The 14,100-nt window shown below is 39.3% G+C and overlaps 1 protein-coding gene and 1 long non-coding RNA gene across 10 annotated transcripts in view; both read right to left on the bottom strand.

Annotated features, from left to right (window-relative positions):
- The window catches only part of CCSER1 (coiled-coil serine rich protein 1), a 1,029,451-nt gene that overhangs the window by 574,048 nt on the left and 441,303 nt on the right, over nucleotides 1–14,100 (bottom strand). The gene's annotated exons all lie outside the window — the stretch shown is intronic.
- LOC137159033 (uncharacterized) lies at nucleotides 1,836–7,861 on the bottom strand. The gene is made up of 3 exons (XR_010921526.1): nucleotides 7,775–7,861; nucleotides 6,692–6,757; nucleotides 1,836–1,895 (listed from the first exon to the last, which is right to left on the bottom strand). It is a non-coding gene; the product is annotated as an uncharacterized lncRNA (long non-coding RNA).

The raw sequence follows: 14,100 nt of genomic DNA, 5'->3' as shown, positions 1-14,100 counted from the left end.
CAATAATTTGCCACCCCCCAAACGGGGTAGAAAAGTGTTATTTTTATCTTTCAGAACTGCAGAAAAAGGAAAAAAAAAAAACCTGGTACCAGTGAAACAGCTCAAACCATGGATCTACTGTTGCAACAAAGATTATGTTTTGTGTTTGTCTTATTACTAACATTGTTGTGTATGGTATTGGGAGGTACTGCATGAAGCAGAAAAGAATCAAGAAGCACTAACTGTATTCACAAAAATATCCTATCAGGTAGCAAAGAGGAAAAATAAAAGGCAATCAAGATCAATGAATTTAGAAGGAAAAGGGGTCCTAAAAATAGATGTTTTTGTAGTATTATAGCAATGAGGGGATGTAATTTTGAATTTCAAGTGCCTGAACTTAGATATAACCAGTTAAAAGTGATGTATACTATCTATTGTACCCCGGACGGTATTTATCTTGATATGCCAGAATCCAAGGGAGATGCACTAGTAGCATTGTTACAAAATTCTGACCTGAGGAACACTGAACTTGACACTTCCTCGTTGCAACAGGAAATGTTAGCACAGGTGCCTCCTCAATTGTCAGTTTGCGCAAGACCTGCAAGCAGTTAATGCAGTGGTCTTACCTTCATTTCCTGTCGTCCCTAATCCTGCCCCCTGCAAATGCTACCTACTTTACTGTTGTGGATCTCTGTTCTTTCTTTTCTATCCCAATCCACCCAGATAGCAGATTTGTTTGCCTTTACTTACCAAAGGCTTCAGTACACCTGGCCTCTTTTCTATATAATGCTGTTTTCAGGGACGGGGAAGCCAGGATTCACCTACCCTGTTAAGCGGTTTGCCCTTAAGGGACACAAGGCATCTAAATCCAAATTGCAACTTGGATATGCTTCACTCCTAAAACCCCTCCAGGACCTAACCTTAGATTGTCACTAAGCCACTTATTTGGTCTAGCGAGGCTGAACAGTCCTTTGTCTCCCTTAAACAAGCCTTATCTCAGGCACCTGCCCTAGGGCTACCTGAATACCAAAAACCCTTTACTCTTTTTGGCCACAAGAGGGAGGGATTTGCCCAAGGAATCTTAACTCAGCTCCACAGAGATAAAAACCGCCCTTTTGCACATTACAGCACTGCATTAGACCCAGTAGCAGCTAGACTCCTGCCCGCCTTCGCTCAGTTGCTGCAGCAGCCCTTCTAGTTGAAAGAGCGGATACTCTAGTTTTAGGATGCCCTTTGACTATAGCCATTCCTCATGCTGTTGCTGCCTTACTTTTAAAAGGGCAAAACCCAGCATCTACCTATGAAAGACTCCTCCTTTCAGCCCCTAACATCACCCTAACCTGATGCTCTGTGTTAAATCCTGCCTCACTTCTCCCCACTCTTTCTGATGGGGAACCCCACAATTGTCTGGTAGTTACTGAACACCTCCTTATTCCCAGACTAGATCTCCAGGATGTCCCTTTATTAAACCCTGAACTAATTTTGTTGTGGATGGTTCGTGTCTTAGGGACAGCATGGGCATCCTTGTGTCTGGATATGCTGTATGTACCCAGCACCAAGTATTAGAGGCGTACCATTTACAACATGTTTGGTCTGCCCAGGTTGCTGAGCTAGTAGCTCTCACTCACACGTGTGTATTGGCTGACAGACAATCTGAGACCATTTACACGGATTCTCATCATGCCTTTGGGGTCGTCTATGATTTTGAACAACTCTGGAAACAGTGAGGATTCCTCATTTCTACTTAAAGTCCTATTTGAAATGGACAATATGTTGATGCATTATTACAAGCTGTTTGATATAGATACATAAATACATTTCATGATATCAAACTACAAACTTGATTGTTTTCTCAGCACCATTTTGATTATAAGACTGTTCTTGGCTTTCAGCAGGGCTCTGTGGCCTCCACTATCCTGTAAAACACAAAGGGGGTACAAGTAGAATTTTTTGCATCTGGCAGAGGATTTACAATGGAGAGTTGTTAAATCTTGATTGTAGCATATTTGGACAAACAGCTTGTTACAGCCCAGGATATGATTTTCAAGTGTGGATTCCAAGATGGTGATCACCTGATGGGGGTGGGAAACTTGGTTGGGGTTGAGGCTGACCAGAGTGTCACAGGGGAAAGGGGACTGGCAGAGGACTATGGCAGCTGGAGTAGTCATCTGAATGAGTAGCACAACGGAAAAGCATGTGCCAGAGGAATGAAGTCCAGGCGATAGGACTCAGGCCAAATCCCAAAGAACACTCAAGTGGTGAGGAAACAGACAAGGAATTGCATACAGTTATTTTGCACAGTTCTGTAATTCTCTTGTTCTGTCTATAGTGAAGATTGATTATTTTTTTTGGAAATCCTTTTGCAAAGCCTGTGTCTGTTTGCCTCAACTCCCTTATGTTCCTGAAGGTGTGAACTATGAACCACAGTGCTCACAAGGATGGAGATTGGGGAAACAATGGGCTTAAGCTACTGGGATATCAGCACTGGTTCTGGTGGACTCAGGCAGCTGAGCTGTGGGGTCCCACTTCCATGAAGGGCCCTCAGACAGTCAGTGCCCTAGACATGTGCTACAGATAGTGATTAAAGCCTGCCCAGAACAAGGGAAGCTTAAAACAACACAGACTCAAGCTTTTGGGCCCATACATTGTATCAGGTGAGCATCAATCAGGGATGCTTGACCAAGGGTATGACAGAATTTGTTTAGAGGGATATAGTTTTCTTTGTAAAAATTCAAGTCCTAATAATGCAAGTTATTCTACCCAGGCAGACTCCTGCACCCACTCAGAGTTGCTTGCAAACTGGTCCAAAACTGGCATTTGCTGATGCTATGAAAAGTAGTTTTCACACCTGTGTAAATAAACTTATTTCCATTAATGCATTTAAATGTTACACCTATATTTACTATATAAGCAATAGTATTTTAATTTGGAATTAATGTAATATTCTGAAGTGTAGAATATATCACAGGTGTTTTATTTTAACCATTATTAATCCATTTTAAGTGCCTGAATGACACTGTGGTTCAATGGATTAAAGGTTCTCTATAAACATAACTTACTATATTATCTAACAATCAAAGATCTTAATGATACAATATAAAATTATGTAGGGGAAAAATAAATGAATGCACTCTGTTGTTGCTTTCACCTTGACCCAAAACTCTTATCTACTAAGATAAAAACCTTCCATGGCAGTCAAAATAGATGTGCTTCACTGCTCACTGATGTTCAACCTAAATAACACAAATGTTTTAACTTTGCTAGGAACACTATAAAGGCTCAAATCTCACATGTGATATCTTGTGAGACACTGTTCAGAGTGGCCAGTGCAGTGTATCGACAAACAATTAACTAGATAATTATACATAGATTTCTTTCCTCAACAGAGCCCTCTGCTTTGTTCCTTACCAGTGAGTGCATTCATATTGCACAAAACAGTCTAGCTTGAAATATACCTGAAAAGTGGAAGGCACTGTCTCCTCTGAGACCAAAAAGCCAGTGAAGAGTCACTTGGATGACAAAAAAAAAAAAAAAAGAGAAAAAGGCATGCACATCCTAGGAAGTAAAGACTATGTTCAAACTACAAACCATAATAATTACTCGTCCAGATACTGATGGGCAAATTAACATAATACAAACTATAAAACTAATGAGTAGAAGTACAAGGTGAAAACAGCATAAAGACAATTATTGCAGTAGGACCATTGAGCTAGAGTAGATAATTATCCCTATATTTAATTCTGTTAAATAATATAGTAATTTATATTTAGAGAGAACCTTTAATCCTGGAAGTTCAAAAAGAAATTTATCAACTAAGGACCCAATCCTGTAAATGGTTAGGCATTGTGGTTAGCCTATTTTATTCATTATGGGCATAATTAAAGTTCCTCACATGCTTGTGAGTAAGTGTTCATGGGATCACACCCTACAGGCATGCGCACACATTAAATATAAGTCATTTGTAGCTCCTTCTGTAAGTTGCTTAATATTTTCCATTACCAATGAGTCTTGCAACCTTTTCTTTAAAGATATCACACCTCCATTGTTTCCAGCAGACCTTTTCTATTTGGTAGAGGGTTAACACCCTTCAGGTAGGGAAGGGCTTTTTCTTTGTCTCATGAAATTCTGTTGAGATTTTGCTGAGATATAAACTGGTAAGAGTTACAATTTCTCTTCTCATGTTTTGTCAGCTTGCTAGAACTACTACTAAACACGAACACTTTTAAAGTTGGGCCCACCCCACCAAAGCAATAGCACTTGCCTCTCATTCCCACTACACTGGGAATTGTTGGAAGTGGCCAGAGCAGCTGTCATTGGGAGGCATAAGAAGAATAGCCAGGCTGGGCTACACATCTCTCAAACCCAGCCCATGTCAATAAATGGAATTATGTAGAATATTTCCTTCTGATAGATTAGTACAAAGCAGCTGAACTTTTAACCCCATTTTCTCTCAGCTTTACAAAAATTCTTTTATACTGAAATATCAATACAAAAGGCCGATTATTTTTGTAGTTATAGGAAAAACAAGGTTAAAAGTGAAGCATTTTTATATCCTATATATCTGAAAGAAATGCTCTTGCTTCAGATTTGGGATGGAAGCCCACTGGTCAAGGCTCATGCAAGATACTATCAAACAATGGGTTACAAATGAAGCTGTTTTCCATTCTCAGCTGGAAAACTGTTTGCGACCAAGCAAATACTAATGTGAAAAACAGTAAGTTTTTGTAATGGCATTACAGTTTTTAATTATATACTAAAATTCATTGTGCCTAGTTACTGCTGACTGGCACTCTGGAAAATGTTCAGATCAGCAGAGGCAGAGAGGTATTTCAAATCCTAGCCTTTTTCTTTATTCAAAGTAGCCATTTTACAACAAGTATTAAAATTTACATAGGCACCTCAGCTGACTAGGCACTGTTCTTATAGTCTACCTCAGATTGTGTATGAGAGGACTCACGTGAGAGAAATCAATGTTGTTGGAAGCATAAAAACCCACATAAAATCCCACTATTAAGCTTTAACATTAACCAGCACAGTCATTAACACACTTGTTTATTCTGCACCATAAGTGCTCTTCCTTCACTCTTCTAATGCAGAAAACAGATGCAAGAAGTTATCATCAAGGCCTTGTCTTCCAAGTTTAAGCCAGCTGGTGATATTGCAGGCTCAGTCTCTCTCAGCGCTCTAGTACTTAGAAAGCTTCATCTAAACCTATGATTTCCTATCACTGCACAACATGCATTGTGGAAGTATTTTGGGGAGTGTGGGAGGAAAGACTATGAGAATGAGGCAATGGCAGATGAGTGCAAAGAAATCAGATCGTATCTGACCAAAACAATAAATTGAAATAGCTAGAAACATTCTTGAGTAGCCTAGCCTGATGTGACCCCCAGTTTTGCAAGAGACATTGCACTGGCCTGTCAGATTCTGAAGTTGTGGCCCCATAAAACAATATAGGGTAGAAATGCCAAGATACATAATCCTACTACTAGCATTACCCCCTCCTGTGCTAAATACGGCATGCTGCCCATTTGGATTACCATGCTGAACACCAAGTTTTTCCTGCTACTCCTTTTACTCCCCTACTACCAGGCTAAGTATAGCAGGATGGCAAGGCTGATAAGAAAATGGCAAAAGTGTAAGATCATACAGTATGATGAAAACAGCAGGCCAGCGTTTTCCTATTGTTAAAGCTGCTCAAAATAAAAGATGTCCTTGACGCAGAACTTAAAGTCAGTGCAAAAATGCAATGGACATTCCAGTCCCCTAGTCCGCAAGGTAGCACCTCTTTTCAGAAGCTTTAATGGCATCCCGAATAAGCTCCTTCCTTGGGGTCACATTTACAGCCAGCAAATATAGAAGTGCATTTCAATGAACAATAGCTGCAGCATTCTGGTAGTAATATAAACCAACCTCAGAAAACTATACAAACACTGTCTTTATAGTATGCATATAAACTTTTTATTTTCTTTTAAAGTCATCCCTTTTTCTCCTCTCCCCTAAGAGATTTACTGCAGCATTTCTGGTATCTTTCCCCCAACTGACTGACTTCAGTGATTCATTTTTGTTCTTTCCACAGTGAGTGAGCTAAAACCTTCCACCATTAAACATGGCCTTGCATAGATATTTTTGCTAAGTGCAGATGCCTCTATGAATTGTTATGATGTGTATGCATAATAGATGTGTAGGGAGGTAGTACATTATTTCCATTTAAGATGTAGTTTGCATCTCAAATGCTTCATGATTGATCTTTGTACTTCAGCAAGAAAAATGTTAAGAGTACTTGCTCCCTCCACCAGAACTATGGAGAACAAAAGCAGACAAGCAACATCATAATCACCAGGCCACAATGGAAACACAAGGACCTACAGGCTTTTACCTCACTTTCCAGAGAAAGATATTCACAAGTAACAAGGTCTGCACAGCATAGGGCCTGATCCAAAGCATAGTGAAGTCAATAGGAAGACTCCCATTGACTTCAAAAGGCTTTGATTTGGGGCAATGAAACTCACTTCAAAGTGAACCAGCACAAACCATAGGGAATAAGATACCTCTAGAAAGTGAGTGGTCCCACCTTGTTACTTTTGAGAAAACTAGGCGAAGGGGACAAAGCGGAAAAAAGGAAGCAATAGAACTAGAGGCACAGGCCTCCTCCAATTCTCCCCACTTGGCCTAATTCCTGCAGCATACGCAAACAGCATTTTATATTCACCAGGTCAGGAGTGATGCTTAAGTATCAACTGATGAGATGCAGATGCCAGCTCTTAGTGGATAAGTGCTGTGGAAATAAAGACAATATACCAGATTTGCTGCTGTCATAATCACATGCAAATCCATTCAAGTAAATGGAGTTACAGCCTGTTATGCCAGAAGAGAAATTTGGCAAAATACTTTCAGACCACTAGCTAGCTAATTACTTGCTATGGCCCTCATCACAGTAGCATTATCGGAGAGCTTCTAAAACAGTGAGCCCAATCCTGCCACACTTACTCCATGGGCTGGTCTACACTACACAGTTAGGTCAATATAAGGCCGCTTAAGTCGACCTATTATGTCAGTGTCTATACTACAGCCTTCCTCCCACTGATGCAAGTGCCCTATTATACCCCTTCCACAAGAGGCATAATGCTTATGTCAGTGTATTTAGGGCGGAGCAGACTCTTTGTAGACACTGCCTTACTTACATTAGCTGTTGGCTGTCTTGTCCATTTCATGGCAGGAGCTAGGAAACTGACACAAAAGCAGAGCAGCTAAAGCCCAGTTGCCCTGATTCCTGGCTGGAAGCTGAGGTGAGAAGTCCAGATGGCTGCACCCCACTCCCAGCTGGGAGTCTTGGCTGTCTTGTCATTGTGCTGGAGCCATGAAATTGACAAAGCTGCCAGGGATGGGGCAGGGGTTGAGAAGCCCCTAGGCAGCTTCTCCTTCCCTCCCCCTGGTAGGGAGAGAAGCCCTGGGTGTCTCTTCCCCTCCTCCCCCAGACCGGACTCTGAGCTGCCCATACTTAATTCTGTGGAAGTGCCCCTGGTGAGGATGCACACCACCAACCCAAGGAGGGTACTGCATACATGCACCACCAGATAATTACTGTCGGAGCTGTAAGTCAAGCTAATATTGGTTGATATATGTTTCTAGTGTACACATAATAGTACTGCTCAGAGGGTGACTGTAATGGGATTACCTGTAGGGCAAGGGCAACAGAACTGCAGACAATCGTTATCTTCACTACACCACCACCCCCCCCCCCCACACTCAGCAAGACAGATGGAAAACTGAGGCGCAACATTAGGATACTTACCCCAGGTTCTAAAAGAATTTCTGGAAGAGGCAGTGCCAGGGACTAACATCTCCCAGAGTCGAGCCTTAACCACAAGACCATTTATCCTTCCCTGTCTATTCCAGTTGCTTTGTGACTAATCCTAAACCACCACCACCAAGAAGAAGAAATAAAAGAGTGACACTATTACAGTACTAAGGTACACAACACTTTCTCCAGTAGAACAATTCAATTCACCAGGGCAGCAAATTAAAACAGTAAGCAAAGAGTGTCAACTAAACACAAGTGTGTGTATGAGGAAGGGACGAAAAAAACAAGAAATAGATGCAGCACTGGCGCACAGTAATTGCAGACATTACAGATTATTTCTATAGCTCATTTTTCTCAGGTGGAAACTGTGGTTTTCTATGTCAGCAAACATTTTGCAGCAAATCTTGCAAAACTTAGTGTTAACTAAGGTAATTTTGACATTACTGTGCATATACAGTATGAGTCAATGAGATACCGATCTGGTATTGTCATGGAGAAAAAGGACCCAAAGGTGAGAGTTTGTGAAGCAGTACAAAATACATTCTCCTTCCTTTCTAGCTCACAAGCTAGTTTGTTAGAGTGATAGTTGGGAGAAGTTATTTTGTTGTACTGTCCTGAAATACCCATGAAAAATGGTTTGCAGGATAGCCACATTATGGTATCTGACACCCTCAAGCTGTCACAAACCAGATAAATGCCATCTCCACTCCAAACAAATCTACACTTCTGTATAGTTAATATCAAGTTCTAGAATCTGTTTTTTAAGAAGAAGTATTTCCAGACCACCACCCCACAACATAGGCTGTCTCCACAGACTTTGCTGCCTTTATGGTAGCCTCACTCACTCTAAAGTTTCTCCACAACTTGGTTGCTTTTATGGTTCTTTCCCTCAGGTCCTATCTGTCCTAAACTGTATTATTTCTCTCCAAGGACAACTTCCACTACCATTATATCAAGTCAGCAAAACCCACTTTACTATTTCCCAGCAGGATCAAAATCTGGGGTGTTTTAGGCAAAGATTTCCAGACTATCTACCCACTTTGAGTCTGGGAAAACTGTACTTTCCTTCCCTCAGCCCCCAAAAGTTGGCAAAACCAGTTTGATGATTAAGGTTAATTCCCACTTCCACAATCCCTCCCCAAAGATCATTGACAGACACTTGGTTAAAAAGGAGATTAAAAGAGTCATCTGTGGCATTTTTAGCTAATGATCCTAACACTGTGCTTGTGTGGTTCCCCTACACAGAGTTTGGTGCAGGAAAGTGCATCAGGCTAGGCAGATCACTATAGGAAAGACATGAACCAGGCAATTTTTGCCATCTCTTGATAAATGCAGGTTCAGAGTCACAGCCATGTAATTCAGAGGACATGAAAGACATTACCATCCAACATTAGATTTGGGTTGGAAAAGGTTTAATGAGATGTAGACATTCCTGCGATGTGGTCAGTACCGGATGTTGAAATAACTAACCCTTTCAACCCCAATATTCCTGTGATGTAAAATGGATGCTGGTAACATCACAGTGGGGACAGTCCTCACTAATAGGTAAGGGCATGGGCATGGGGCACGAGGCACTTCCATAAGGAAAAGGTTGGTGGAAGGAAGATATACAGGTGGGATATTCTGTGCTCCAGTTGGTTTGGGTAGTAAGCAAGCTGTGCCTAGAGGCAACATGAGCCACTCTTGCAACTCCATCCTTGATTCCATTGAGTCTGGATTCAGTCCTCTCCACACTACTGAAAACACTCTTACCCAACACCTTTATTGCTTCCTACCTAAATCTCAGAACCTTGAATGCATAGACATCTCAGCTGCTTTTGACTGGAGTTAGTAAAAAGAGAGAAAAGTCAAGCTTTTCATATATATCTTGCACCAAAAAAAGAGACTTGTTATTAGATAGATCATCTAATGTGGTAAATTACCATCTCAACCACTTTAATGTAGGAGTTGATAGGTCTGCTCCATACCCTTGTCTCTTACTTCCTTATGTTTTTGGTACAGATACTGGTTCTTCTTTTATGCTTAGCAACTGACTAGAACAGTGTGGATGTTGTTACAATAATAATACTGCTGAAACTTGCGCCAACTAACAGATTAACTGTTTGTGATACACATTTCCTTTTAATTTAATTAATTTGCAACCTGAGATTCTTAACTATGAAGCATTCTGTGTGGAAAACTAATTTGACTGGAAGTGCTGGGTTTTGGTACAAGAGTTAGGATGGAAAAAGTAGAGTTAAAGCAATGGATATTTGGTAATACATTTTCAAAAAGGGATTTCAACAGCATCTAAACCGCTCATTCCTCCCCCCCCCCCCATTTCCCACTACTTCTTTTCCTTGTTAAAACACTATAACTGACTCAAGTAATCAATACTGTCATTCTGTTGATAAACAACCTTGACAACAATCACATGGTGTGAACATTATTACCCACATCAGTGCATTTTATTATTATATTCTCTCGCTTTACAAGTCAACATGAATGGATGAGATGAAAAATAAAATTCTCTCCAATATGGATGCTGTAACAGAAGCAGTAACAAGTCAGCAGCAATGCAAAGCCCATTCTAAAAGATCAGCTAAGATATACTAAAACCTAAAGGAAGTTTCATTAAATGCTTTTCACATCATGCCACAAAGCCAGAGAAACAAATATTAATTCACAGGAGGAAAATAATTCAGATCCTATATTGCTATAAACAAACAAAAAAAAAAACCCCAAAGCTGAGTCTTGGTTATTTTCAAGTGTAAATTAGGCAGCTAAATGCATCCTTAGCCACGTAATTAAAAAAAATGGTGTGTTTTTCAGGAAGGCAAAGCCACATATTTGTGTTCTAGATATTTTGGAATCAAGTTAGAAATACAATTGCTCAAATTAAAGCTAAGAGCTAGTTCCCACTATAAAATTCCAACTCAGCTAACCTCCCTATCTTACCCATAAGATCCAGTAAATTAACTAGTTAAATTATTATACACTGACTTCTGATATCTAATATGCACAGAGAGTCATGCAAAGATCAATATTAGCTAACTGATTCTTGAATTAAGGTTATACCCATCTACCCCAAAAACATAGGCTATTGATGATATAGCAGACATGAAAATTTGTGCTCTCTTTCTGTTCCTGTTACTACCTTAATAGCTCCTGACTTTATAAACCATAGCACTATGTGAACAACTAACTGTTTTGAGGTTCAATTGTGCGCACCAATATTTGAATGCTTATTGAGCCTCTTTAATGTGAGAAACTTGGCTGGAAATTTGCAAGAACAGACTTCCTTGCATGATTTCTGTAATATCCTGTTCTTGGTCAAGCTAGAAATGCTGTAAGAACAAGTTTTTGAGCAGTTTCACTCCCACTTTGGGAGATACACGGAAGCACAGTGTGGTTATGGAGTTAACTAGTTTTTTTGTTTGGCCTTAAAATAATAAAATTCTTTTACAGAAAGGACTGGTGAATGATTGGAGCATTTCATATTTCATTTGAACTCCTCTGCCCAACCCTGAGTTTTAGCATTTTATTGTTTTCTGTTGTTCCTTCCAATTTTCAGTATTGTGTCCTGTAAAAAAATTATATTAGATTTTGAGAAAAATATTTTTTTAATTTCTGTTGTGCTGCAGAAGTGATTGGAACAGACCCTGACTGTAACAGTTTATTAGACAAAATATTTGACAAAGTTCCATGTGACAGGTGTCTTATTTCACTACTAACTATGCCAGAGATAACTACAAAATAATATTTGTGAGAGGAACTGTGCCCAAACCAAATAAAATGCTGAGTGGCATTCCAAGGGACAGCATAGACAGATGGCCAGTTGTACTCTAGTCAAATAGGCTGACAGTATAAAAATTGTAAATAAGCAATACAGAAATTGTATAAAAATTTAAAAGGGCTTGGATCTATTCTCATAACAATTGAAACTTAAAGGTACCATTTAAAAGACAAGTACTTATGTGATGAATGAAACATTAAAATAAAGGAACAAAAATCAAAACTTCTATTCACCTCAGCATAATACTCCAGCATATAAAAACATTGCTTCTATAATATTGCGCATGACATCAAATTTGACTTTCAAACCAAAACTGATTTTTTGGGACAGTCAAAGGCACTTGTCTTTAGGAGGGCTATTTTCCAAATTTTAAATATCTATCCCTAACCATTTCTGTATTAAGGGTCGGGTCTAAAGCTCACAGAAGTCAATTGAAAGACACTGGATGCTAGAGCTATTAAAGTCACACATTAATTATTTTATGTATAAATAAAATGGGATAATTTGGTTTTCTGTCCTTTTCTCTTTCAAAAAAGAGAGCTAAACAATTCTTATTAAAAATTTTAAAATAAAACATCTTTAGGTGCAGGTCAGACCCCAAAGCCTGGAGATAGTTTAAAAAAAAATATGTATAACAACTTCTCAGATGAGTTCTCCCCAAACTCAGTAGCACTAGTCATTGAGTAAAGTTACACACATACATGTTTGCAGGATTTGGGTCTGGGACTGGAAGAATTCTAAATACACGTTTCAGAAACCTAGAAGTTACTGAAAACAGAGGATTATAACGGAAACCATTAAGACAACATTAACTTCGGTGGTTGCTGCCACTCTTACTAGAATATACAATTTACCATATATTGTAGCATCAGAACATTTGGATAATTAAGAAAGGGATCTACTTTTTTAGATGATAATAAAGATCTTGTTTCTTGAAAAATCTATCTTTTAATAAAAAAAGCATGGCGAACATCCCCCACCACTGATTTGTGAAAACAAAGTCATGCCAAACCAACCAAATTTCCTTCTTTGATTCACTTAGTGATACCGCGGAAGCAGTAGTTGGGATACATCTTGATTTTAAGGCTTTACCATCTTACATGACAGTATCAAACAAAATAGGGCAATACAATCTAGATTAAGTTACTATGAAGTGGTGCAAAACTAGTTGAACACTGTACTTAGAGTAATCAATGGTTCACTTCAAACTCAGAAGGCATTTTTAGGAGGGCCCCATAGGGGTCAGTCTTGGATCTGGTACCATCTGATGTTTTCATCAGTTACTTGGAGTAGCGTGCGTACTTATAAAATCTGAACATGACACCAAACTGGGAGGGAGGAGTTGCAAGCATTTTGGAGGAAAGGTTTAGAATTTGAAAGGACCTTGACAAATTGGAGAAGTGCTCTGAATTCAAGAAGATGAAATTCAGCAAAGACAAGAGCAATGTACTATATTTAGGAAGAAGAAAAAAAATCAAACTTTATTCATATTCATTCACATGGAACAAAATGGAGAGTAACTGGCTAGGTAGACGTATTGATAAAAAGATCTGGAGATTATAGTGGATCACAAATTGAATACAATGCGATGTAGTTGTGAAAACGGCTAATATTCTGGGGTGTATCAGCCAGCATATTGTATGTATATAAGACACAGTAGGTAATTGTCTCTCTTTATTCTGGTTAAGCCTCTATGCAATATTGTGTTCAATTCCTGGTGCACACTTCAGGAAAGATGTGGACAAGTTGGAGAAAGTCAGAAGAGAGCAACAAAAATGGTGAAAAGTTTAGAAACTTGACCTATGAGTAAAGGTTAAAAAAATGGGGCATATTTAGTTTTGAGACATGAAGACAGAGGGAGGGACTGATAACACACTTCAAATAGTTTAAGGGCTGTTATAAACAGACTTCATCATTTATTTTCCATGTCCATTGAAGGTAGAACAAGCAACAATAGGCTTAATCTGCAGCAAAGGAGATTTAAGTTAGATATGAAGAAAAACTTTCTAAATATAAGTGTGGTTAAGCTCTGGAATAGGCTTCCAATGGATGTTATGGAATACCCATCATTGGAGATTTTTAATAACAGAGGGACAAACATCTGTCAGGGATGGTTTAGGTTTGCTTAGTCCTGCCCCAGTGCAGGGGGGCTGGATTTGACTTTTCAAGGTCCCTCCATCCCTACCTGTTTCCAGGATTCTGTGACCACTAGCTCACATACTATTCCTGAACCATCAGAGATTATGCACAAAAGACTAGAATGAGTCAATGTCAGCTCCTCATTTTAAAATTTCTTCAACCAGACAGGGTTGGCAAGTGGCTTAAACAGTTTGCCTTGGAATGTAGAATGAGGTAAGATTAAAAAAAAAACTATGATTGTTCAGCTTGGAAACGAGAGACTACTAAATGGTGCTATGAAAGAAGTCTATAAATTGTGAATGGTGCAGAGAAAGTTAATAAGGTCACCCAATGAAATGTATAGGTAACAGGTTTAAAACAGACAAAAGGAAGTACTGCACACAACAGTCAACCTAGGGAACTT

The sequence above is a fragment of the Emydura macquarii genome, unplaced genomic scaffold, assembly GCF_026122565.2.
Source record: "Emydura macquarii macquarii isolate MOO-44397 ecotype Brisbane River unplaced genomic scaffold, CSIRO-AGI_Emac_v2 contig_1790, whole genome shotgun sequence".
Lineage (NCBI taxonomy): Eukaryota > Metazoa > Chordata > Testudines > Chelidae > Emydura > Emydura macquarii.
This window is presented reverse-complemented; position numbering and strand designations above follow the sequence as displayed.